The 27,670-nt window shown below is 32.2% G+C and overlaps 1 long non-coding RNA gene across 2 annotated transcripts; it reads left to right on the forward strand.

Moving 5' to 3' along the window:
• Positions 1-96: 96 nt before the first annotated feature.
• LOC129217787 (uncharacterized) lies at positions 97-27,108 on the forward strand. Of its 2 annotated transcripts, XR_008580254.1 has the most exons (4): positions 97-358; positions 18,112-18,337; positions 23,713-23,805; positions 26,957-27,108. It is a non-coding gene; the product is annotated as an uncharacterized LOC129217787 (long non-coding RNA). The 2 variants fall into 2 exon arrangements; XR_008580255.1 differs by lacking the exon at positions 23,713-23,805.
• Positions 27,109-27,670: the final 562 nt, after the last annotated feature.

Consider the following 27,670-nt stretch of genomic DNA (forward strand, 5'->3'; position numbering starts at 1 on the left):
CTTACACGTTCTGCGCAGTAGTAATGCGTGGGGAACACCGGGCTCCGGGTTGTGACGTCACGCCCAGGATTTTCCCGGGTTTTGTTGGATGCAGGTGATGCGTTCTGTAGTTGTATGGGACAACATTCGAAGTGGGGGAGGAAGCATCCGAAGGAATGAAGGTGACAGGGGGCAAAAAACTCGGCAGTTTTCTGTATTCAACAGAAATGGAAGGTTTGAAGAAGAATAGTTACAATCGTACCTGTGAAGAATTCAAAAATTCCATCCTCGACGAACAGCCCGCTCGAGCTGAATATTTTGATGCCGAGAGATGACGTGCAGTTTCACGTGATCTTATCTACCCCGCTGATGGGAGTCAGTAAGTGTTTAAAAAAAAATATCCGTACTCTCATTTTTTATCAACCTGTAATCAGTTGATTGTGGAAAACAAATTGATTGTAAATAGATTTGAGATCTAGCTATTTCTTATGTCGAAACAATTTACAAGGTCCGATGTAGAGTTACGAAATGGAGTCGCCTATGGGTTGGTTCTATTATACCGTCTCCCCTTAAGAAGATTTTGCATTAGGACCTTCTAAAAACAATTAAAATCGGGTGAAGTGAAAGCCGTTCCTTTCTCATTTGTTATTGCATCTTTTCGAAAACCAAGTAGTATTGAGGCACATCTCTTATGAAACTTTTTGAAGAAAAGTGTTTTGAAAGTTTCAGAAAATTGCACGTGCTCCAGTGACCTATTTTCTGGCGAGCTCCCTGAATCTGATTAAATGAGTCTTATTTTTAACTTTTCTAGGGGTGGGGATTTCAACAAAATTTTCTCTTAAACGTCAGCTCTTTGCAGGATTTTTAATAATCGGAAAAGATGTTTGAGCAATTTCATTTATGTGAATAATTATATTGTAGTTTGTAAAAGTATTTGACTATTCTATATGTTACATGTCTAGTGAATGTGAATCGTTTTTTTTTTTTTTTTTTTTTTGCATTTGCTACAAAGTCTTGTTTTTCTTATTATCGTTAGTTTTTTTTTTTTGCACCCAGGAGTAATCTAATTTAGAACTAACTGCGTAAATTTTCTGCCTGTAAACAAAATGCACAAAACCACCAAGACATATTAAGCAGTCTAGTTCAATATACAAATCATTTGAGATTCGTTTTCTGCATCCTAGAACAAAATGCTTTGCAACCAACTATGCAAATTTCTGCATGTAAACAAAGATGCATAAAAAGATCAAAATATATTAAATCATATTTAGTTTTACTGCATCCTACAATCTTTTTTCGTAAGTCATAAGCAACTATGTATACATTTTCTTTAAAAATATTTTTTAAAAAATGCTGTTAAAAATTAAATGTCCTGTACTTGAAAACATGTATACGGGGAGTCTGACACATTGGTCCTCTTTTTATTTTTTGTCCCATCAAAAAATTAAATTAAAAGTTTGATTTTTCATCACCAGTTTCATTATATATTTCTAAACCTCAGATATTTTTTGAAAATGTTCAATGCCTTAACTTTTTTAACATCAAGTTTTTAACAGTTCCCTTAAAAATGAACCAACCTGCCTCGTGCCCAGGGTACTTCAGTCCGCCTCCTGGGGCTCAATGGAGTGTATTATCCAACAAATTAACCTAAAAGCTAAAGTGTTAAGATTAAATATTGTATAAACATTAAATTACCTTTAACAGAAAAACAGCTTTAACTTAAAATAGTAATGAGTAGGTAATCTTCCTTACAGAGTCATTTTTTAAAGAGATTGCTTCCTTTTTCTTTTAATTTCTAATGTGAAAATATTATTCAATATATTTAACCAAACAGTTTCTTTGCCTTGGAAATTATTCATACACTATACTACCTTGCATCAGTCAAAGAAACAAGAGCAAGGTTAGAAAAATATGTATAATTTAGTGTATAATAAATATGGTTAACAAAAAAAAATAGTTTGTATATGATTTTTAATGAAGAGTTACAATTTTGTTTAGATATTAATGAACAATGTTATTATTCTGATAAGAAAAAACTAAATTGACTACAAATAATTTTATAAAAAAAAATTAATTTGAAGCAAAACAGTTTAAAAAAAAACAGTAGTAAAGGGAGGTGGGGCACGTTGGTCCGCTTTTTAACTGGTGTAGTGTGGCACATTGGACTGCATAACTTAAACAACATTTGTTACAATTTTAGTGATAAATACTATTAAACTTTGTAACTACAGTTACCCTCAAGTGCGGACACCCCTCTTATACGAACATTTTTTAATTCCCCGATTATAATGCAAATAACATTATTAAACCCCTATCCTTCTGCGGACACCCCTCTATTATGGACAAAAAAAATTGTCCCGTTAGTGTCTGCATTAGAGGGGTTTTACTGTACCTTATTCTGTGTGTGTAGAGTGAAAAATATTAAGTTTAAAAATCATTATGACATATTAAATTGATTTTTTGATAAATTAACTTTATTTAAAAGCAGCAATTAGCATTCACCATTAGTGCACACTTATTTTTTAAAAATCAAAAGAAAAATAAAATATTGTTATACTTATCAAGATTTAAGAGAAAAAAAAGGTTTTTAAATTATGTGGGGTAAGTTGGTCCGGTCCAACATGCAAGAGTGGACCAACCTTTCTTGGTCTGAAAAAGTGATGTCATATTTTTTTTCTTTTTCACAAAAATGAAAAAAAAATGCAATTATTATGAACTAAAGGAACTTACTTTAAGAAAGGAGTTCAATTTTTTCCCCACAAATCTTGATGAAAACCATTAAAAAAAATAAAGTTAGTTTTTTGAAAATTACACAGGACTACTGAAATAACACTTTCTTTAACAAAATGTATTCAATATAGCTGTACCATATGATTTCATTATAGGATTTGCAGGACTACAGGTGCTATTTATTGGTCATAAAATAAAATAAAAAGTATTAATAGTACTAAAATAATTGAGACCGGTCCAGCGTACCCCACCTCCCCCTACTCCTGGTATTAAAATATCTTACACTCATAAACAGAATTTGATACAGCTAGGATTCAATGAATAGGATAAATTTGTCTCCAAACTAAATTTAAAATAATTTATGAAAGAAAGCATAAATCAATCACCATTATTATGATCATTTCAAACTAAGTTCAAGACCTGCATTTGTCACAAACATGTGCTAATTTTATAACCTCACTTCATGTTTAACTTTAAATGTTTACATTCTTGACTAAGTGAAGATTTTTTTTTAATGCAAAATGAACCTTGAAATATCCGGTGCACACAAGGAAATTCATGTATTTTTCATACCGTTGCAATGCTATGCATAATTCTTTGAAAAATGTGGAGCCCCATAGGGACATGGGGCCCCAGGCCTAGGCAGCCTGTGTGGTAATCAGGCCCTGGACAGCCCCGTTTTAGAAATTCCCCCTCCCCCTCTTGGTGATGGCCCTGCCTCCCTCCACCCGCAAGCTTTAGCCCATGCGTAAAGAGGAGCTGAGACTGTGTTTTGCGAATTTGCGTTATTCTAAACACGCGCGCAAAATTTACATTTTGCTGTTAGTAGACAGGCCCGAAATACATTGCTGTTAGTTGATCGGCCCAAAGCATGACCAGCCCACCGGGCAAATGCCCGGTTGCCCACTGGCTGTATCCGCAACTGGGTGCATACGAGGAAATTCAAATTTCCGGTCATGTTGATCATCCTTGCTTATCTCCAATATGCTAGCTGAGGCATGGTAACACGGTATATATTACTTGCGTAAAAATATTTAATTTGTATTGATGCAATGGGGACTAAAAGAAAAAGGGGGGACACTAATTTTTAATTATTTTCATTTTAATTTTTCACAAGATCATTTAAAGCCCTCAAGATATATCAATAAATTGTTCGGAAATCTCTATAGAAAATCCAAAGAAAGAATCATTTTAACGTTAGACAGAGTTTCCAGATGTAAGATCAGTAAATACGGGACAGGATTCTTAGAATGAAAGGGGGGAGGGGGGTTGATATTTTTGTGGTTGAGGCAATTACTAGTTATGGTGTTACATCATCCTGCTGCTAAAAAGTTTTCCCGGTGTTTGCAATTTTATATTTTGTTTCTAATTTCTATGTAAATAACAGCGTTACTATATAAATGCTTTTAATAATGAATAATAGATTTTAAACGTTGAAATAAGCAGTAAAAATGACTTTTTAAATCAAGTTGGCCCCCTAAGCAGAGTGCTACTAAATTTGCGAGGTACGTCACAGATTAGATGTCTGAGCTGCAGAACAATTCTGTTCAAATGTGAGAGGAAAACTCAGAGAAATTTTCTGCAGAAATTCTAGATTTCTGTGAAATGTCTGCAGAAACTGCAGATTTTCTGCAAATATCTTCCAACTTAAGACAGAAGTTTGCACAAGTTCTGCAGATTTCTTTAAATTAGAAGAAAATCTAAAATTCTCAGAAATTATGATAATTCGGTGGATAGCTCGGGAAAAATGTTGAATTCGATAAGCAAGCTGCAGAATTTGTGCAAAATTGGATCTTGGGTTAGAAATATATTTGTAGCAAATCGGCAGTTTCTGTAGATTTTCTGCAGAAATTTCATATTCTAAATCTGAAAAGATTCCGATTTGTCTAGCATTTTTGGTTACCTCTTATCATTTTTCCAAATTGACCTTCATCCACTGCAATTTCCTCCATAAACGTATAGTTTTGAAACATGCTAACATTGAAACACTTCCATCGCCGAAAATTGCGTGCCTTGTTTGGGACTTCAATTTTTTTGCATCCTGAAAATATTTTAATTATTTAGGAAATTTTGAAGTGTTTTGTTATATGCTACCGTAATTCGACTCATTTTATTTATTATTTTAGTAATTCATTTATTTATTAACATTATTTTAATTGCTCCTTCATGCCATGTAAGATGAATAAAAAAAAACGTGGTTTGACACCTAGGTTTGAATTTTTATAAAGTTTTGTATCTTTGCTCTTTCTATGCATTTTAAGAAAAAGTTTAAAATATTTTTGGAGAATCTTGATCGGTTTAGGTTCCACAGAAATGCAAAGCAAACGTTGAAGCTTTAAGAAAAAAGAAAATAAAAACTCCTGTATGGAACAATTTTGATTTAGGGCTCCTGATTTGTGAAAAAAGTCACGGTTTCTTGTGTATACAACGCTTGAAGGACTTGGCAGATCAGTTTTGGTCAAATGATTTTACATTTCAGAACATCGTCAAGTATTCTGCTTTGGGGAAGTTGGCGACAAAATATACTTTGATACAGTGCTCGAAATTAGCGGTCGTTAGTCGTATTTTACAACTGTAAATTTCATTTTGACGACCGCGATTTGAAACGTAGTCGTCACTGTGACGCCTAGCTTTCCCCCCTACTAAGCTTTCACTTTCGGAAGATTTGTCTTCAAAAACATCTGCGTGCGTTGCGATCGCGGAAAATTTCCTGGAAGTATCGCCTTCAATCGGAAAAGCTTGATCAATTCCCCCCCCCCCACCACCTTCGCCCGCGAACTGTAGCAGCCAGTGTCATTGCAAGCACACCCCTCCATTCCTCCTTTTTCTGGAGTAATCTTTTCTCCCCTTTGTTCCCTTAGTGTTGTTTACCCCCGATTGCCCCCACCCCTCCAAAACCGGACTCATCTCAGGGTTGTTTGAGCAGGTAGTCTGATCTTTTTCATGTTTCACGTTCGACCCCCCGTCGTAACACGAACGCACGGCGAGCACGAGGATTCCTTTTTTTCGCACAGGATTTCGCTCATCTTTTTTTCTTTCTTTTTTTAATCATCGCTACCATTATTTTTTATTTGTTGAAAATATGAGTAAACGTAAATTAAAGTCATATTTTACGCCACTAAATACTAGCGGAAATAAACGGCCAAGGATTGCCGATGAAGTCGAAATAGAAAAAAATAATGACGAAGTAGATGCGACTTCTAAATGTACATGGAAAAGTGTCAACGCTGCAACTTTCAACGCTGCAACGGACAATGAGCACGTGCTTTGTGAGAAATTTATTTTCGTTTTGGACCTTTCAATCCTTTTGCATCTTGTAAGTAAATATATTAATATTTTGACAATTAGTCGCATGACACTCAGATTAACTTATTTTCTGCGTTTGTTTTTCTTTTAAATAAATAAAAAATTTTCAAAATCATTCCAACACTAAACTTGTTTTTACTTAGTGGAAAATTGCGTATCGTGTTCGAGATTGCAATCCTTTTGCATCTTGTCAATGTTTTAATACTTTTAAAATCTAGAATTTGTTTTTACATATGCTACCTTTAGGTTAGCTTATTTTCTTTTTTATTTTATTTTATAATATATTATTTTTTTCAAAACATGCCGACAATGAGCACGTGCTTTGCGGGAAGTGTATTCTCGCTTTTGACCTTTCAATCGTTTTGCATCTTGTAAATATATTAATATTTTATGACAATTACAGGGTGGCGACAGGAACGGTGAAAAAAAGTTCCCTGACTTTTCCCTGATTATGTTAATGAAATTTCCCTGATTTACGTTACCAATGATAATGGCTTTCTTTCTTTGCTCTACTTGAAATCCATTGTATGTTTGTATAAAATGCAGTATTTTAAAAGTTTTAAGCTGTGTAAAATTGTTGAACTAAAGATATATTTTAAAAAGATGCTACTTTTTTAATAAAATGGTTAAAAAAACATATCAAGTTAATTTTTTTGGAAAAAAAAACCTACAAAACAGCATATTAAATTTTTTTACATGGAAAGATTATAGAAAATTTAAAAAAAAAATATTTTACTCCCAGGCACCACTTAGCATAAGAATTATAAGAAACTATTAAAATCACTCTTAAAAACATATGTGTATTTATGATAGAACTAAAAAGTAATTGAATTTATTTTGAACTAAATTTTCAAACAGTACAATAATTGTTGCAAGAATAACAAGTAATAGTGAGAGAATAGAAGTAATGTAGTTATTTTTATACAACTAATTGACATATTTATGCAAAAAAAAAAAAAAAAAAAAAAAATGAAACCATTTGACATCCATTTAAAGGGAGCTTTTCTCTAATCAAGAACATAGGTTTTAATGAATGAATACAGCATTTTAACAATAAAAAATAAAGATATTTACTTAAGTACACAAGTTAACTCTATTTCAAATGATTTTAGTATGTAACGAAAAAAAATCGTAGATTGCTTTTGTAACAAACAACTTTGAAATGCAAGGAAAAAAAAGAAAAACAGAAAAAAAAAGCAATTTCTTAATTTCAAAATATATAAAAGAAGACTACAACTTGGTTATAAATTAAAAGAATCATTTAAGTCTGAAGAAAAGAAAACCTTTATAATCTGCGGCGACAACAAATAGTATAATGGCAAAAAACAAAGTTTTTTTTACTGAAAGTTCAATTTCAGCAATTAAATTAAAATCGCGTTGTTCTCGTTGTTTATTTTATGTAGCATGAAAGGAATTTTCAAGCTAAGTAAAATAAACAACCTAACAGACACTAAAGCAATCTTACAAAGTTTATCCTGTGGTTAATAAGTAAGATTCAATACTTTGACGTTGAGGAAAAAAGATGCACCAATATGCGGCAGTGTATAATCGCACCTCATTAATTTTACTGTTATTGAACAGAAAATTGGCGGAAAATGCGTAGGGAAATAGAGTACTTAATTTTGTAATGCAAAAAAAAAGTCTTTATAAAATTAATTTTCCCTGATTTTTTGTTATTTTTTCAAAATTCCCTGATATTTCCCTGATTTCTCCCTGATTAATAAAGTTCCCTGACTTTTCCCTGATCTCCCTGATTTCCCTGATCTGTCGCCACCCTGAATTAGTCGCATGCCACTTCAGATTAACTTATTTTCTGCGTTTGTTTTTCTTTTTAATGAATAAATTTATTTTCGAAATCATTCCAACACTAAACTTGTACTTTGTGGAAAATTGCGTATCGTGTTCGAGATTGCAATCCTTTTGCATCTTGTCAATATTTTTAATACTTTTAAAATCTAGATTTTTCTTTTGGTTTTTTTGTCACTAAATTAAGTTAATAGTAATTGTGGTACTTGTATAAACTTAGCAGGTGATTTCAAAATGCATTATTTTAATGCATTGTACATATATATCAGCTTGTTTTCATGCATATTATAGTTTAGTATAAATTTCAGCATGTTATTGAACGCATTTGCAAATTGCAACCAAGTAAAGCATAACGGCACCTAAGAAAAAAATATTGGTTGCCAATGGCACCTAAGTAGCTGATGCTAATTTCGACCTCTGCTTTGATATAGTCTATATGTTTCAAGAACCTTATTCATTATTGTTCGATATTGGAACGTCGAGCTATGTCGTACCTACGTCGATCAATATTTTTGTGCTATTTGGGCAATAAATATATAATAAGGGTTAGACATTGGCGAGGCATTGAAGAGAAGGGTTCGTGTCCCTCACTCTGAATAACTAACAAATGTCTCCTCCCAAGGTAAAAGAAAATTATATTTACAGTAAAGTACATATAGTTTCGTTAATTTAAAATATTTCATTTGCATATCTCATTCCAGATTTCTTTACTACTAATTGTGCTTTTAAGCTGTTTAACATTGGATTCGGCACTTATGGCGGGTGCAGCGCTTATACCGGGTGCGGTGCATACAGTAAAAAAAAATTTCCTTGAGAAAATATTTTTATGCAACTCTTACACTAGGTGTGGCACTTACTCCGAAAAATACGGTATACACTTTTGGAGGAACTTTAACTTAAAGAGTAAATCAAGCAATAGAACAAAGTTCAGTATACAGATCGATGTTGATAGGAACAGATGCTAATTAGTTTAGTCACATTTTTTGTTTTACTTTATTTTTTTACCTTAACACTAGAAAGATGACGTTTTCCATATACCTAGAAAGACTAACAGCGGTCATTTTGACCGCTATACTTAACTTAAAAAATTGAAAATTATTTATTTTCGGGATTATCAATCATAAAAAAGATTTGTTTTATGCGTTATAAATTGATTTAATAATTTAATCATAATATAACTTCTGAGGCAGCTTTTTTTAGATTTAATTTTAGGTTCTATCAAGTGAAAAGCACATATACAGTAAGTAATTGATATTGCAAAAGATTAAAATTGTACAAAATAGAGAATTTTCTAAGCATGTCAACAAGTATTTTTAACTATTCATGCGATTCATTTCTGAAATGCTTAAATATCATTTCATACTTAAATGACTCTTTTTTATAATATTTACAAACAATCGTCTTCCTGTACATGATCCAAAAAGCAATCCAAACAAATATTTGTAGTTTATTTTTGTTATTGTTTCATTAGACATCGTTTTCGTTTTGTCCCTGTGGTAAAAACTTTATCAGAATCTTTTTTGTGCAATTCTAGGTTCCAAAAAATTATCTCAACAGGGGTCTGGCCAGAGGATATTTGGGTCCGTTAACGGACCCTTCACAAAAATCCGATCAACCAAAACGGACCTTTCACAAAATCCCGATCAAACAAAACGGACCTTTCACAAAATTCTGATAAACAAGATCGGATCTGTCACGAATTGTTTATTGAAAGAGCAAATCTGAAAGCAAAGTAACGCATATTTCTGTGTATAAACCGATAATTTTTGGAACCTTTTTTTAAGTCAAATTAGAGGGATCAGCTTATACAAAATCGGCGAATTTTGAAAAAAAAAAAAAAAAAAAAAATCGGCACTCTTGGGATGCTCCTGCAAGCGATAAATAATTGCTACTGCCAAATAAATATAATGGTTGTTTGTTTTATCACAGCTAATTAGCAGCGGTGTTGTTGTAAACTTTTCTGAAAAGGCATTGGTAAGCACTTTTCTCCCCTCATGATTTAATAAACAATAATAATATATATCTGCGAAATGAACTTAGAACTGCAAAGGGATAGTAAGGGTGAGGAAAAAATATGATTGCTTCAGATAGGGTTACCAACTTCAAAATTATCATCACTTAGCGTCTGGCGTTGAACCTTTATAGTGACTTGATTAGAAAATATTCTCATCATTTTGCCAGCAATATTTGCGTTTTTACGGTGGTGCGGTGGTGCGATGTTTAATTGTTATTTTGGGAGAAAATTATATGGGTTTTGATTTTTCGATGCTAACAAGGATGATTAACTTTAAATCAACTCTTTTAATTACAGTTTTTTTTTTCTTTAGATGTCTACATTTTGAAAAATGCAATCTTTTAACATCTGATATGAGAATCATATTTTGTTCTTTTTCAAGCTAACTTCGCTTTATTAGGATTCAAATAAATGAAAAGTCTCTTTATTTCTGTTAGAACTCTCATTTCAAGTTTTTAAAGCAAAATTCCATTTTCTGTTATGAGTCAAAAATTAAAATGCTGAATAAATGGTTTATTTTATTTTATTTTTTGGGTCAACTGTGTCCACAGATATTAATGATATGTTTATCATAGGACTCTAAAATGCAATTTTAAAATAATTTTATCAAAAATAGTTCTTTTACAAGCCGTTTTTATACTTTTGATGCCTTCACTTTGAGAATTGCGATCTCTTTGCATCCGCTATGGGAATCCGATTTTTCGAATTTTTGATGATTATTACACTTTGTTAAGAGGTAAACAATTGAAATATCTTTTTATTTTTGTTAAAATCACGAAATTTATAAGTTCTAAACAAAATTCTGTGCTTTTTAAGAGTGTCTTGGGTCAAAAAGTTGAATGCTGAACCCTATTCTGAATTTTATTTTATATTTTTGTTACAATTATTTTAAGTACTGTACAGAAAGAAATATATCTAGTATAATTTAACGTAATGTAGAATGGTAGATAAATATTGATACTTGAAAGAGCGATGCCCCCCCCCCCCCCCCCCCCCCGCCAAATATCAGAAAAAAAATACAGAATTATTTTCTCGACGTAGAAGAGGAAAACACTCAACTTTAAGTTTAATTGATGCAGTTTGTACCATCTCTAAGTTCTGAAATTTCGTTTTAACAAAAAAAAAACAATTTTTTTTTTTTTTTTTTTTGCGAAATTTTTTGATTTTTCACAAAATTAATTCATTTTTCAGAAAATTATTTGATTTTTCACAAAAAACGAGCCTTGTACAAAATCCTGGACAGACCCCTGCTCAATCAACTGATGAAAGAATATTATTTTCATTGCTAAGAATGTACTCCTCTTCAGATGACTCAGACTGTTCATTCGAACCACAATCAATTTCAGACAAATCCTGCAACAGTTACAAGAATTCATTTTCTAATCATAAAAAGAATTATGAGACTGAAACCTTCAAGAATATCGAAGGAAACAACTCCTATGTTTCAAGCAAAACACATGTTTTAGTGCACAAAATAATTCCAGCACAAGTTTTTAGAATCCACCGGTTCTAAATCAACTTCTTTTCAAAACCAAAAGAATTTCATTTGTCTTGTCACATGTTCTTTAAAGTCAAAGTCACCGTTCTCAACTTTGTCCCCCTGCTATAACAGCAGAAAAAAAGCACGTGACCAACAGGTGTTAGGCATTTTCCTAACAGTTCAAACAGCACCTGACCCACAGATGCTACTCAAAGCCACTAATTATAAAAGAATGTTACTCACCCTGGTAACTAACAAAAAATCCACAGTGCACATATCTGTTAAGAGAAAAGTAAACAAAACCGGAAGCAATAGCAGTTTGATGAGTGGTCAAAATGACCACAGTCAGTCTTTATAGGTATAAACACTTATGGTGACTGTAATAATGAGTTTAAAGAAATAAAATTACTTTTGACAGATCTTAGTTAATAGTTAGAAAAGGTCAATAAAGGGAAACGAGTTTGAAAATTAAATGCAGCAAATATGAGCGTTTGAAAATCTTTTGCGGTCAAAATGACCGCCTCGGTCTTTCTAGTGTTAAAATACTGTCTCATATTATAAAATATTGTTATTAGCTAGAATACGGGACCTAAGCCGTCCCGTATGGAAGTTCCCTGGGAGGTGGAACAATTTTTCAAAATACGGGGCTGTCCCTTAAAATCGGACGTCTGGCAACCAGGGCTGTGGAGTCGGAGTCGGACTAGTTTTGGGGTAAAGGAGTCGGAGTCGTTAGAAAACATGTCGACTCCGACTCCGGGCTTCTTTTTGTCTTTCATTTTTACTGACTCTCATTGCATTTTTTAAAAACTGACTACTAGCAATTGATTCGATTACATGTATAAAAAGTTACTAATGAAAAAATAACTGCTACAATGGCAATCAGCTAGCTTGAGTGCTTATCGAACTTTCTGTAGCCGTCCCCTAGTTTGCTTGTTTTTTAACTTAACTAATATATAGCAACTGTCAGCAAACAGTTTTATCGCCTAACATTTTCAAGTAATCAATTTCAAATAAAAATAAAAATATAGTGCTTTGTTCGATCTCAGTTATAAAATAGTAAAAGGGACGTAACAATTTAGCAAGTCGGAGCCCTTACCTCAGGTGGAAACTTTTGAGAGTGATCGACAAATTCAAATAAGTTCTGGCGCGAAAACACGAATACAAAAGATCCGATGAAATAATCTAATGTTTTTTTTCTTTATTAAGACTATTTCTATAAGTTTGGTTCTCACTAAAAAATTTGGAGCAAAATAAGTATAAATGATTTCTTGATTACAATACTAAATAATTGCAGTTAATCTTAAAATCTTCACATTAAGGTTAATTCTAAAGCAGCCAATAAAATTAAAATTAAAAATTTAGCGAAGAAGAAATATAGGTATAGTAAAAACTATTCGTATAAATCTGTATACCGCTGCATTTTGTGTAAAATTTGCTCCTGACGTATATGTGCCCTATTTTCGTTGAAATTTTATTGACGAAATATAATTTAAAATATAATCGGGAGAATTTTCAGAATTAAAGTATTTATACCTTTTATAAACTCTGAAATTAACTTTAGGTGTCACCTACCACATGGGTGTCACCCGGGGCAAACCACACCCTCTCAAGAACTTGGACTTAGAGAAAAAAAAGCTTTTTTCCTCTCAAATTACAGCTTTCAAAAATTGAAAACACACTATTTGATCAATATCTATTTGTTAAATATTAAAGGGGGCAAGGTAGTCCTTTTCAATTTTTTAAAGGAATTTTTAAGTCATTTCATTTTTAAACTCGTAACTGTTGGAAAATTTGATTTTTAAATTTAATTTCTAACGTTGTATGCATCTTGGGTTTACAAAAAAAAATGCGAAATTTTCATAAAAAGGAATTAATATTTTAATCTCTGTTTAAAGGTTTCCCCCCTTCTCCTGAAGGGAGAGAGGGAATTGAAAAATACAATTAAAAAAATCCGGAGTCGGAGTTGGAGTCGGAGTCGGGCGTTTCAAAATCCAGGAGTCGGGGTCGGAGTCGGCCATTTTCCTTCCGACTCCGCAGCCCTGCTGGCAACCCTAGCGACAAATCAGGGAAAAGTCGGAGAATTTTATTTATCAGGGAATTTTTTAAAAATAACAAAAATTTGGCAAATTGATTAAATGAAAAAAAAAAATCTTAGCAAAATTAAGTTTCTTAATTCCCTACACATTTTCCTCAGGTTTGTTTTAAAGTAAAACGTGTGATTATACACTGATTTATTTGTGCATCTCTTTTCCTCAAGATCAAAGTATTGAATCTTAACTTATTAACCATAGGATGAACTTCCCAAAATTGCTTCTGTGTGTAAAGTTTTTTTTTTACTTAGCTTGAATTTTCCCTCCATGCGTTCCATGCTACGTAGAATAAACAACCCTACAGGCAAAGAGGAAGTCGTCATTAATGACTTAGCACTCTTGCCTTTACTCATTGTCTTGAAGTAATTAGCATATTATAATCACAACTTCAAGAGAAAAATCTTTGTTTTTTAAATTAATACTCACAAAATCTTAAAAGTTATTACTTGGAGTTTTTTATTCAATTGTTAAAATTAAATGTCAAATGAAAATCAACTTTGTTTTTTTGCCATCGTATTATTCACTGTCCCCTCAGATTATACGAAGTTTGTTTTTTTTTTTTTTTTTCAAACTCTTTTAAAACCAAGTTTTATAATATTTTGAATTTAATTATTATTTTTTGCATTTCAATGTTTGTTACAAAAGTATCTAAGATTTTTTTTTTTTTACAAAGGAAATCATTTAAAATTGAGTTGTGTGCAGTTTTTATTAATTTTTAATGGTTAAAATGCTGTATTCATTCATTAAAACTTAAGTTCCTGATTAGAGTCCTGATGATTTAGATGCTCGGTATGACTGGTTGCTAAAGGGTTTCAATTTGTTTTGCATAATATGTCTTAATTATTTAAGAAAATAAAACAACATTGCTTCTATACTTTTACTACTACAGGGTTGCCACGCCACAGGGAAAACTGAAGAAACAGGAAAAATACAGGGAATTCAAAAATCAACAAAAAAAAACAGAAAATACAGGGAATTTTGAAAAATTTCTCAAAAACCTGGAAAACGCAGGGAATTTTTAAATTGAAAATGTAAAATTAATGCTCAAATATATAAACTACCGAAATAAATAATAAAAAGGTACTTTCCCTTTTTTTTCTTGTTTTTGTTTAAGTAAATATTAAAATGTCTATCATTCATGCAAAAGTTATTTATTATTTAATTTGACATGCATCCTGAATTTTATGCTAATTTAATTTTGAGAGCATGACATTAGTCATCAATATTCATTGTTTTGCTGAACTTTTCACTTTTATCTTTATAGATCCAAGTAATGAATGGTTACGAAAAGTTTTTTTTTCTTGTATTAAAAGTTAAATATATATACAATCTCCATGTTATTTTCTCAGTTAATTTTCTTTTTTAAATATCAGTGTACGCTTGTTTGTAGTGTTGCATACAGGGAAAACCCAGGGAATTTTTCTCCCAAAATTGAGTGACAACCCTGTACCCTGTAGAGTACTATTACTTGTTATTCTTGCAGGAACAATTATACTGCTTGAATATCCAATTCAAAATTATTTCCATATAAACTTTAGTTTTATCATGATTAGATATTGCTCGTTTGGAAGAAGAGTGCCACAATACGAAATTTTTTCTTTTCATTTTCGCTTAAAAAGGCTTCTAATGATATTGTAACGAATCCGGTGCTGCTTCCAATTTTCTTGAAAGGACGTTCTTGATTAAAAATACAGGAAATTTATTTACACTACGTACAGGAAAGAGCATCAACAACTGCTAAATTAATCATCAGCAATTAAACAAGTATCACTCAACACTGTAAACTCAACGGTTACACATGTATTTACTTCCAAATACGAAAACAACACAGCGAAATGCCTCGCAATAAACAGAGCTAATACACTCTCAGTTCGAATTCTCAATCGAAACTCGACTTTTTATCATGCGGGACGCTTTTATAAACATCAAAAAGTTTCCACACATTCGAAATCCTTCTCGAAATTCGTAGACCGTTATCTGATTTCATCAATGAAAAACAAAAAATAGGGGGATTGTATACTTCAGCCGAATGTATAGGGGCTGTATATTCATTACGGGAAACTATTTACAGGTTACGTTACTACAATAATTACTATTTACAGAATTTGTAACAATATTTTCTTTGGAAAATAATGACAGTTTTTTTGTTCTCATATTAACCACTGGAGAGCACAGCAAATTTACCTTTCTTGCAGCAAATTTCCTGAAGGGAGTTAAATTTCAAACACTTCTCCGTAAAATTTCATTTCTTCGTATTGTGGCACTCTTACTCCAAATAAACAATACGTCTTTAAGAGTGGCTTTAATATTTTCTTGGAACTCTTATGTTAACTGTTACTGGAAGTAAAGTATTTGTTTTAGATTCCCTATAATAATTTCTCTGAAGATAATTTAATATGCTATTTTTATTAAAAAAAAGGAGCATCTTTTCCAAATATATTTTTAATTAACAGCTTAAAATGTTTTAAACACTGCATTTTATTTAATTGGTTTTCGGGTAGGGCTAGGAAAGGAAAACACTATCATTGGTGTGTAAATCAGGGAAATTTGGTGAACTTAATCTGGGAACAGTTGGGGAAGAAACATTTTTTACTGAAATAGCCATTTAAAAATCTTGCAAAGTAAAAGTACAGGTCAAAATCAAGCAACAGTTAAGTCACTTTATCAAATGCAAGCTAATAATGGTTTTGATCTTTTGAAGAGAATTCGGAAGGAGCCACAGAAAATCTGGTGTGACAAGGTTTCTTGCGCTTGTCATGTAAACTAGTTTTTCTTTTTTTTCTTAAAAATGGAAGTGTTAAGGCAGATTGATAATTTTATGTAATCAGTTTAATTTTTAGCACCTCAATTTCTTTCCTTTAAAGCAACATTCACATGTCGCCCGTACAGCATGTCACCGAAGCTTTTCCCCCCTAAAACCAGTTGCAGGGGTGATTGTGTTCCGGTATTTTACCGAATTTCCGGTATTTTCAGACGTATTTCCGGTATTTTTATGTCCAAAAATACCGGAATTATGTTTTTTTTTAATGCTTTTATCTCCCTACCTCCGCAATTTATTTTAAATTATATAATATTCATCAAATATATCTGCAAGAGCCTTAAGATGGACACCTATCCCTTAAGATGGACAAATGTCAAGATAATTTGTATAACACCAGCTCAAAAGTAACTTCGTTACCCATTAAAAATTTAATCAAATGTACACACAATATTTTGACCCAAAAATATTTAATACTATGGCAAAGGTGCACTTAAGTAATAGGGGCCAAAGATTCCCCCCTCCCCCGTTCTCGCTTTGAAACTTTCAGGTATTTTTTGATGAACTCACAATCACCCCTGTTTAAAGCAACATTCACATGTCGCCCGTACAGCATGTCACCGACGCTTTTCCCCCTAAAACCAGTTGCTAACTAAAACCATGATAGCAAGCGGTATTGTACGGGACCTGTCAACATGACGAGAAGCTAGATATCTGACTTCCATAGAGTTGGGAGTCGTATTTCATTGGTCTTCACGAGATGAGCATGCTCTCTTTATTGGGTGAGAGTACAGACATGTGCGTTACTGGCGTTCGCAATACATGAATGCTTCTCTCTTTTCGGAAAACATACATCTGCCCGCTTAACGTAATGTGCGGACGTTGTCTGAATTACGCTTAAGTTAGAGAGAACTATTCTGTAGCTCATCAAGGTAGCACTCAAACTTCAGGAGAAAGACATAACACCTGGTTTTCCTTGAAAGTATTTGTTCAGCGCTGAAAATACTGAGTGACCATGATCTCCTTTTAGTGTTGAAAATTGAATTGTGATTGGGTTTCCTGATCAGTAAGCTATTTTGTAAAAATCTTATCATTTGGAAAATTTAAATACTGTATTTTCCTTTTATTTGTGAAGGGAAAAATTAATGTGTTAAGAGTTCTGGGGATGGTTTTAATTCCAAAACCTCTCCCATGGCTGCGCATAATGCAAAAATAGAAAACCCAGTCATATCAGATGTAGCAGTTAGTCCACATAAGTGAAAAAACCAGAAATGCATATTTTTTTATTGTATATAATTTTAATGATTTTTTAATGCATATAATCCAGACTCAACTCATAACAATCTTCTATATATATAAAAATGAATGTTAGTATGTCATCCATGAACTCAAAAACTACCCGGCAGATTTGGGTGAAACTTTCAACGTTTGTTATTTTTGGTATTGGGAATGTTTATAGACCAGTTCGAAAAAAATCCGATCGATAGTTCCTTTTTTATTCCAATTTAAGTCACAATCCATTGGATAAATACGAATAAAATTATCGGCTGCAGAAATTTTGCCATTTTTCTTGAGTTTGAACAAATAAATTCTTTCTTTATTGTTTTATGGCTTTTCATGCAACGGGGGGATTTAAAACTTTTTCTATTTGATATTTTTAGCGGTTGATTGATCTTGCAAACTGCGTGAGTACAAAATTTGAGTATAGTCACGGCTTCACTTGATACCTGGACCGATTATTATGAAAATTGCTATATATATATGTATTTTTCCACGGAGAAGGTGCATAATATGCTCATTGAAGCCACTCGCCACCAGGTGGCACTGCAGAGTAGCAACTTCTGCCCCGTTCAACCGATTGTCATGAAAATCAGTATAATGTATTTTTTTGTTGGCGTAGCAACGCGCGTCGGGTACAGCTAGTAATTTATAAATATTATCTTCCTAGGATTGGAAAAGCTAAGGATCTGGACTGATTGACCCTCACAACTCCCAATCTTTCAGCATGAAGTCTTAGGATTACCATACAGTATAGAAAACGTAGTGGTTCTCGGGAACCATGCATGGAATGGAATCTGGGTCATCTGGTGAAACAGTGGACTAGACAAACCACCAACCACATGGGATGTGTCTTCTTACCTGGTTGAGGTCTTATGTCCAGGCATAGTGATATGGTGAGTTATTAATAAATAAAGTTTTTGACTTCTAGTTAAAATTGGGTGATAGTCTGGATGACATTTTGATTCTGAATTTTCTATTTAAAGAGAACAATAACAGGGTTGCCAACTGCTCTACATTTTGCGAAGTTGCTCCGCAAAAAAGGCGGAATTCCGCAGCTCTACGAAGAAATTCCTTTGCTCTGCTTTTCCCAGCTGAAAGTTTTCAAGCTTAAATTTTGCTGTTTTAGCATGACAAACATGTTAATATGGGAAACTAAAGATACTTTATACTCAAAGATTGAAATAGTGTTTTATTAATTTAAAAATAATTATTTTTGCACTTGTGCTTAAAATGATTTATTTTGTATAAATTACATTCTATACAAAATACCAAACTGCTTAGTTTCTTCTGAAGCACGAAAAAAAATGTCAAATTCCAACATTTTCTTATTAGTTTGGAATCCATAATGCGTAACTTCAGATGTCTAAAAAATTAATTTCTGCAAATAACATTTACCTTTCCTTTGCAGAAATGGAGTCAATTGACAGATTTCAATATAAATGTCTGAGTGACTGGGAAAGAAAATAAAACAACAAACATCTTTCTATTCACCAATTCTGGTAAAAGAATTAAACCTGCAAAAACTTATCTATGGGGAAATGACTCTAAGCCACGGTTAACGTAAACTGTTTAATCAACAAAATAGATAACATAGAACACAAACACAAAATTTCATTTGGCGACCGACCGTCCACGTCTTACTGGATTCTGCCTTGTGCCATATCATGTGACTATATCGACATCACGTGACTATATCCGCAGCTGGCAATGGAAAAACCCATCATCCGTTGATTCCATGAAGAAATTCCCAAGCAGTTTTATGGTTATGCGAGGAAATACCATGAATATATGGGTGATTTTCCGAAAACCTGACATTTTCTAATCATATTTTTGAAAGAAAAAAAAAATTGCTGAAAATAATTATATTTACTCTTTGGGAACTTAGTTAAAATAAGTTCCCTCTATTTTTCTCTAAATAAGTTACACCCCCAAAAGAGGAGATCAAATTTTCATACAGCAAGAGACTAACAAGCAGCACCGGGAGAGTTACAAAATGAATTTTTTCATCGGTTATCTAAATTGTAACTATAGTAATAAAGAAATAATTGAAGCATCAATCAAAAAGTATGGTTATTAAATGACAAAACAAAATTTATGTAAAACCTCCCTTAACGGGTGCCCCCATTTTCCCCAAGTCCCACATAGTTTTCTCCTATTATTCACTCTGAATATGAATAGCTTACACTTCGAATAATGGACATTCATTTCAACGAAAAAATAGATTGCTACATTAAAATTTTAAGTTAGCCATACACTATGATAAAATTTACAAAAAGAAAAGTTACCCATGAATTGTTTTATAGTTCAGGAAATACAGTAAACTCCCGATTATCCGCGGAATAGGGTGGCATGGTAACTGCGGATAAGCGAAACCGCGGATAATCCGAATAATAAGTAAAAAACAATACTTAGTGTATACGATGGCAAAAAAAAAAAATATATATATATATATATATATATATATATATATATATATATTAATATTAATAACACTCGCGCATGCATTTAAATTCTAACTGAAAACATTGCTACGTTGCATCTACTGACATTGATTATAAAAAAATGTAAAATCTAAAAGCGAACAATCACACGATCATAATTTTGGGGGGGAATGTGAAAAGACCCACGGATAATCCGAGCAGCAGTTAATCCGACCGCCGATAATCGGGAGTTTACTGTACAAACATAAAACAAAAAGGGAATCAGCAATATCAATAACATATATTTTACTTTTAATTTAAAGCAACAACGAAACTTATAGCAACTTCACTTACCTATTCAATCAACATTTAGATAAAGAAATGTCTAACCAATAAATCTCTTTTGGAACGATTCCTCTGAACAACAACAACAAAAAAAAAAAGAATTATTCCACTGATATATTTTTTATTTATGGTTTGCCAAATTTAACTTTATTGTTTTTAGTCGATCTTATTCTCCTACTAATGTATTGGAAATAAATCCTTCTATTTTACAAGATGAATTACCAATGCTTGAGAAATAATGCTAGAAGAGTGATTGATTTTTTTTTTACACCAGGAGTGTGACTTTTTTTAGGACAGGAGTATTTTCCATACAATTTGCCTGTTGCGTAAGCCCAGGATTATAACTAAGGTAACTAATGTTATTTTTTGATTCTAAAGTCTTAATTCAACTACACATTATGTATGAGTGGAATTATTATTTTTCTTTTATTTAACACAGAAACTTTGTCCTGGAGAATGACAGCAAAAAATGTTATATCAGGGGTCTGTCCAGGATTTTTCACAGGGTTCGTTTTTTGTGAAAAATCAAATAATATTGTGAAAAGTGAATTAATTTTGTGAAAAAACGAATAATTTCGCAAAAAAAAAGGTTTTTTTTTGTTAAAACGAATTTTTAGAATTTAGAGAGGGCACAAACTGCATCATTTAAATTTAAAGTTGAGTGTTTTCCTTTTCTATGTTAAGAATATCATTCTGGGGTGTTTTTCTAGTATTTGGCGGGGGGGGGGGGGGCATCGTTCTCTCAAGTAGCAATATCTATCTACCATTCTACATTATGTTAAATTATACTAGAAACATTTCTGTACAGCATTTAAAATAATTGTAAAAAAAAAAAAAAAAACCTCAAGGGTTCAGCATTTAATTTTTTGACCCAAGACACTCTTAAAAAGCACAGAATTTCTTTTAAAACTTATAAATTCCGTGATTTTAACAAAAATAAAAAGAGATTTTATTTGTTTACCACTTAACAAAGCGTACTAAACATCAAACATTCAAAAAATCGGATTCCCATAGCAGATGCAAAGAGATCGCTATTCTCAAAGTGAATGTATCAAAAGTATTAAAACGGCTTGTAAAAGAAATATTTTTGGTAAAATTATTTCGAAACTGCATTTTAGAGTGCTATGATAAACATATCATTAATATCTGTGGACACAGTTGAAGCAAAAAAAAAAAAATAAACCATCGATTCAGCATTTTAATTTTTGACACATAAAAGAAAATGGAAGCATCTAAAGGGTGCCGATTTTTTTTTCTTTGTAAAATTAGCACATTTTGTATAAGCTGATCCTTCTAATTTGACTTTAAAAAAGGTTCCAAAAATTATCGGTTTAAAGGTTTAATAAGCGTTATTTTTCTTTCAGATTTGCTCTTTCACTAAACAATTTGTGAAAGATCCGTTCTTGTTTATCAGAATTTTGTGAAGGGTCTGTTTTGGTTGATGAGGATTTTGTGAAAGGTCCGTTTTGGTTGATCGGATTTTTGTGAAAGGTCCGTTAACGGACCCAAATATCCTCTGGCCAGACCCCTGTACTTATCCGTTTTTGAACTTCAAAGTTTTAGTAAGAACTGCAGACAAATCACACGAACTTAATACTCAAGGAGTCTTACAAAATGGTGATAATAAACAGCGTTGTAGCACAGCAAAACAGAATTCCTTTTTTTTCATCGATTATAATTGAATTAATTCCTAGGACAGGAGAATGACATGAAAACCTAAGGGCAAAGTTTAAAACGATGTACCTTGATGATTTAAATAATTAAATTTATTTAAAGAATGCTATTTTACACCTTTAAGTGCTTAAAATAATTTAAATCCATTTGGAAAACGGCTGGGGACACGCCAAAAGTGACCTTCTGGTTATTTAAAAAATTTTGTATAAAAATCTAAATGAGTTATTGTTTTAATAAGAGCAGAATAACATCAGATAAAATATTTCTAACTAGTAAAAAAATGAAAATACTTTCTGGTTTAAACAATTTTTGTGTTAGGCTACAAGGACATATTGATAGGATTTTGGAGAATTGCCTATTTATTACATGAGGAAATACCATGATCACATGATCCTACATATCTGTACAGTTGTTTTAGGAGGATTGCAATAGGGTGGCAAAAACAATTTTAATTCCTTAATCACTCTTTTCTTTCAGAAAAAACCTCAAACATTGCAAATAAAGGTGTGAATTTTTTCTTAATGGGTTTCAAAAATGATAACTTAAAAATTTTGAAAGGAAATCAAGAATAAAAGTTCATTGGTCCCATAGAAAATTCGGAGATGAAAAGTCCCCCCCCCCCCCCTCCTAAATTCTTTTCGATATTGATTAGTTAAACCATTTAATGAATAGATCATTTTTCTGTTTTATTTCCGGACATTTCTTAAAAGAACTAAACATATTGTTCAACTATTAAATTTGCTGATATTTACAGTGCAAGATTTTATTTTTGTTTCAATTTTTCAAAGTTTTCTTATAACATCATCATCATAATATTTCTGATTAACTCAAAGAAAATTTGAAACTAAGAATAGAACTGATAAAAATAATTTTTAAATTTGAAAAAGTCTGAATACAAAAGTTGTTGAAATTTAATGTTAAAATGTTCATAGAATCTCAAGCACTATTAAAAATATAATTTTCAAAAGCCCAAAAGTAAATTTTAATAATTCAGAAATTTGATATCAATCATAGACTAATAATAAGAGTAGACCGAGCTATGGCAACCCTTTTGCTGCTCATAAACCAAACCATGTGACTGGTGGATATCCTAGCAACAGCGGGCGTTGATCGTAGCAGACGATCAACGATTGCGAGAAATAAAATAAATAGAATTGATGCAACACGGAAGAATGATATTTTATGGAGTCCGATTTGTAAATTTGTTATTCTTAGTTGTAAATATTTTGTTAATATAGTGAGTTTTTCGTTTAGATAGTACTGTGCATTTTCTATAGTCAATTTCAATAACTCTCTGAGCAATTAAAGATGCAAGCGCCAAAAAAAAATCGGCAAACAGTAAGATTTTTTACCTAATTTCAATTTAAGATACCGATTATTACATTTTTGCGTTAACGCAAAACGTTTACGTCATTAGGTTCACTCCAACGCTGACGTAGCAGTTCCGAATTAAATAAAAGTTACTGAAAACTGTGACCAAAAACTAATTACTAACGTCAAAATAATGCATAACTAAAAGAAAAACAATTCAATCTCTGCACCTGGAAAAAAAAAATTATAATGCAAACACATTACGTCTTAAAATACATGTCGAGTGCCAAACTATAGATAATGTTGCCATCCAGCAACCATGCTGCCAAAGTTTTCGCCAAGCCTTCCACCAGTCACATGATGTATTCATGAACCAATTTCTTCATCAGCAAGTCTGAGAAAGCTCGGTCTACTCTTATTATTAGTCTATGATATCGATTGTCACATGCTACAATTTCATGTACATTTAATGTTCTATTTATTTCCTTTTCAAAAACTCATGATGTAATTTTTTTTAGGTTTTGAATGTGGGTTGTATAAAATTATCTGCAGTGGTCTTCTATCATTTGTTATTTTATCAATATTCATTATAAATTTCAGTAGAATCATTTGTAAATATCTCATAAAACAAAGGTTTAAAATTTCTATCAGTTCATGCTTTTTGTTCCTCTTTAATTGTTAATTTAAGTCAAATTTAACAGATTTTTTTCTTCATAAGTACATTGATCTACAGTCATCCCTCGCTACTTTGCGGCGTTTTTTTCAATTTATTTTTTTTTCTTTCAAATTCAGTAACTAGCCTTTTGCATGTGCTGGTGTAAACTTTTTCCTACAAAAGAATAACAATGTATGTCTTTTTAAGTAAGCTGAGCTCTTCTGAGGCGTGTAGTTGTACTAGTTGAGGGAATGGAGGTATAAAATCACCGGAGAAAGTTAACCCATTAAGCGCCAAGTCTCCCATTTTGGGAACCTTCAATTAAGATTTTTTTCTTCATCAAGTAATTAAGATATCATTTTGAAATTTTTTAAAATGAATGATAGAGAACCAAACTTCACTGGTAATTTTTTCAAAAAGGTTTGGAATGTAAATTCTTTTTTGAAAAATTTTTAAATTTTGCAAAAAATTCTTGTTTTTGCATTACACGGGGAAAAAATTCCCTAAAAATAATAAATGCAAATGCAGGAAATTAGGAACATGGAATATGAAGTTCAATAGACCTTTTTTCAAATCACAACAAACAGGGCCGAAGAACAATAATTTAAAAAAGTTTTAGAGGACTTTATTTACTGAAGTCCCAAAATGGGAGACTTGGCGTGTTCTGATTAGCAGAGCAAGTCATGCCCAGTAGAAATCGTCTTCACCCATTTTGCATGAATGAATTCTCCCTTTTTTTCCTGTTGAAGCCACAGCCCCCTTTGTAGTTTCTCATTGTAAACACTCTTTTATTGTTCAAGGTCAAGAGCAGGTGCTTTTATCAAAGCAAGTAACATTTCATTCGTTTAGAAGAAAGTTCTGGAGAAACAGGGGTGCCAATACTCCCTAAGGAGGATGACGCATCTCTCTGAATTTCTACAGATCACGAAAGAGATTTCCGTAAAAGAAGTTCAAATTCCCTTTAAAACTATTCCTCCCCCCACCATAAAATAATTTTATAGCTCAGTCAGATCCATGCTCCTCTCCCCCTTGAGGGCGCTCCCCCTTCAATTAGGGAGGTTGAATTTCAATAGAGAAATTTCTTCACTATTTTTTTTTTTTTTTTGAAATCAAAAATGTAGTAAGAATTTTTGACTTTTCTACGAGCTTCAAACACTATTAAAATAATATACAGTGAAACCCCTCCTAACGGACACCCCTCAAAGGCGGACACCCCTCTTATGCGGACAATTTTTAATTCCCCAGTTCTAATGCAAATAAAATTATTAAACCCCTGTTCTGCGGACACCTCTCTACTGCGGACAAAAAAATTTGTCCCGATAGTGTCCGTATTAGAGGGATTTTACTGTATTTTAGCTTAAAACAAGAAGATGAGTGCAGGATCACTTGTTTGTGAATCGCCAAATTCTTTTCAGATAGTTAAGAAAAAAAAACTTTAATCGAAATCGTTTAGATCACAGATATAATGCGATAACTGTCTCACTTTATATTTTTACCATTTATCATAATTTGTTGGATGAAATCGGAGAAACTATGACCTTTGATAATTCCTCAATGTGAAGCATGCTAGACATTTATCTCTAAAAACATTATGATAATGAATAAATCATGTCATCAAACATGTTGTGCAGCAACCGAAATGTTAACTGCAAAAAAACCCTTGCCTATAATAACACAATTACACCATCAGGGAGCCCAAAAATATCTTAGTTCCATTTAAATTTAGATACATTTTATATAGTGCTTCATGTCCTTGTCATTTACCATTGCTCGATCCCCCTACATGGTTAATAGAAAAAAGCTACCTCTTCTCTTTTTGTGTATGAAAATCCTAAGGCTTTTTGCTAAAAGGTAGTAAAATGTGTGGGAAAAGTTCCATTTTGTACAAAAATGTATAAGAAAAAGGAATTCAACACGAATGAAAACCAGACGCGGAGTGATGTAAGGTCGTAGGGGAGGGGGAGACGTTCTTAAGGGCCCCAACGGCTCAAGAAATTAAAAATAACTAGCATACTAATACTTATTAATGTTGCAAATATACGCTGCTAGCCTCTACGGCTGGCCTCCACGGCTTTTGTTGCAAGGGGGCCCAAAATGTATAGCTTTGGGTGTCATGAAAACTTAAAAGTTTTACATTTTAAAGCTTGAATATGTAAAATATGTATATAAAGTACCAATACCTAGCCATATTAATTACATAAAAACGATTTTAGGGCTTTCTAATTGGATTTAGCCAGAAATTATTCAAGTATCAACATAGTGGCAGGGATATGTATGTTGTCCCCATTAAACGCCAAGTCTCCCATTTTGGGACCATACCATATCTCCTAACCTAATAAATATTTTTGCAAAATTTCAGCTACATATGATTAGAGATGTGTATTGAATATCAAAACACATGAAAACTTAAGTAATTTCAATGTGGTTCATATAGCGGCGCTTAATGGGTTAAGGGAATCGCTATTTCATTTTAAACGTTAAACACTAACTGGAAAGTATAAATCACTGTATTATTACTAGGGGATGTAAATGCATCTATAGATGGTGTTCCATAATGTACTAGCTTTGCAAGTTGTATACGGTGTATACTTAATACCTTTAATGAGGATAAATGTAGAGAGGAAGAACGGGGGTTTATACGGTCACTAACTGGCAATTAATTCATCATCGAACAAGTTGAGCTATTTTCATAGATTAGTAGATTGTAAGAACTTCATGTGTGTGTGTGTAGTTTATTTCTCAATAATTAACAATGTGATATATATTTCGTCGAATTTTGTGCAATAGATTAAGTTATACAAATATAATGGTGGCAAAGAATGCAGTTTCATGTCTAAGGGGCTCTAACTATGTTAGAAACCTATTTAAGTTGTCGTAAAATAAGTTTCATGTGCTCTAGTTAAGACAATATTCGGTTTATAAATTCAGTATCCTACTTCCCAGAAATTCAGTTATCGCGGTAAAATCTGGAACGAATTAACCACGATAAACGGGTTAACTGTATTTGCTTTTCATAGAATGGTTCATGGCAGTGTGAATATGGTATCATGCATCCCATATCTCTGCCATTTAAGTTTTCCGTTATTTAATCGATTTATGTCTTCTAGTTGACAGGTGAAGCATGCAGTTTCAAAATATAAAAGTATTTCTCCATATGCTTTTGGAAGAATTCCATGGAAATGTGTAGCAATTATTTTGAATGTTCATATATAAGTAAGTAAGCTTGTGTTGCATGTGTACGAATTTTAAATGAATAAAGTGTTCAATACTTACCTTTTTTTGTGAATTATTCTTTTGTTAAAGTCATGAGTATAAAAAATTTTATTCATTTCTGAATTGAAATTTTTCAAATTGTTGAAGAAGAGTCTGAAGAATATTAATTAAATATTAAGAATTGTTTTGTTTTATCCGTGTAAACATAAAAAATGGAACTAAACAACAAATCAGCTTTTAAATTGACACTGAAATATAAAAAGGTTAACCAATTAACGGCATGAATATTTAGTAATAACAAGTGGGTTTGGGAAAGTGGCAAATGTTGTTAATATTTTCAATCATCCACATGGCTAGTGACGACTGCTACTCTTGATCTTTAGTATCAATGCATATCTAGATCAAAGTTCTGATAATTTGGTTTGATTTCTTAAGTTTTAATGCCTCCCCATTTGCAGTGTGGGTCATATGTGAAATAAATTTAGTTCAGCCTATAGACTTAAGTGTGGGCTCCACATAGGCAAAAAATGGACAGAAACCGAAGGCAGAAACATAAAATCTTACCTACATCCGGGTCTTTACATTTTCGCACAGCGTAAACACGGCGT

The sequence above is a fragment of the Uloborus diversus genome, chromosome 2 (assembly GCF_026930045.1).
Source record: "Uloborus diversus isolate 005 chromosome 2, Udiv.v.3.1, whole genome shotgun sequence".
NCBI lineage: Eukaryota > Metazoa > Arthropoda > Arachnida > Araneae > Uloboridae > Uloborus > Uloborus diversus.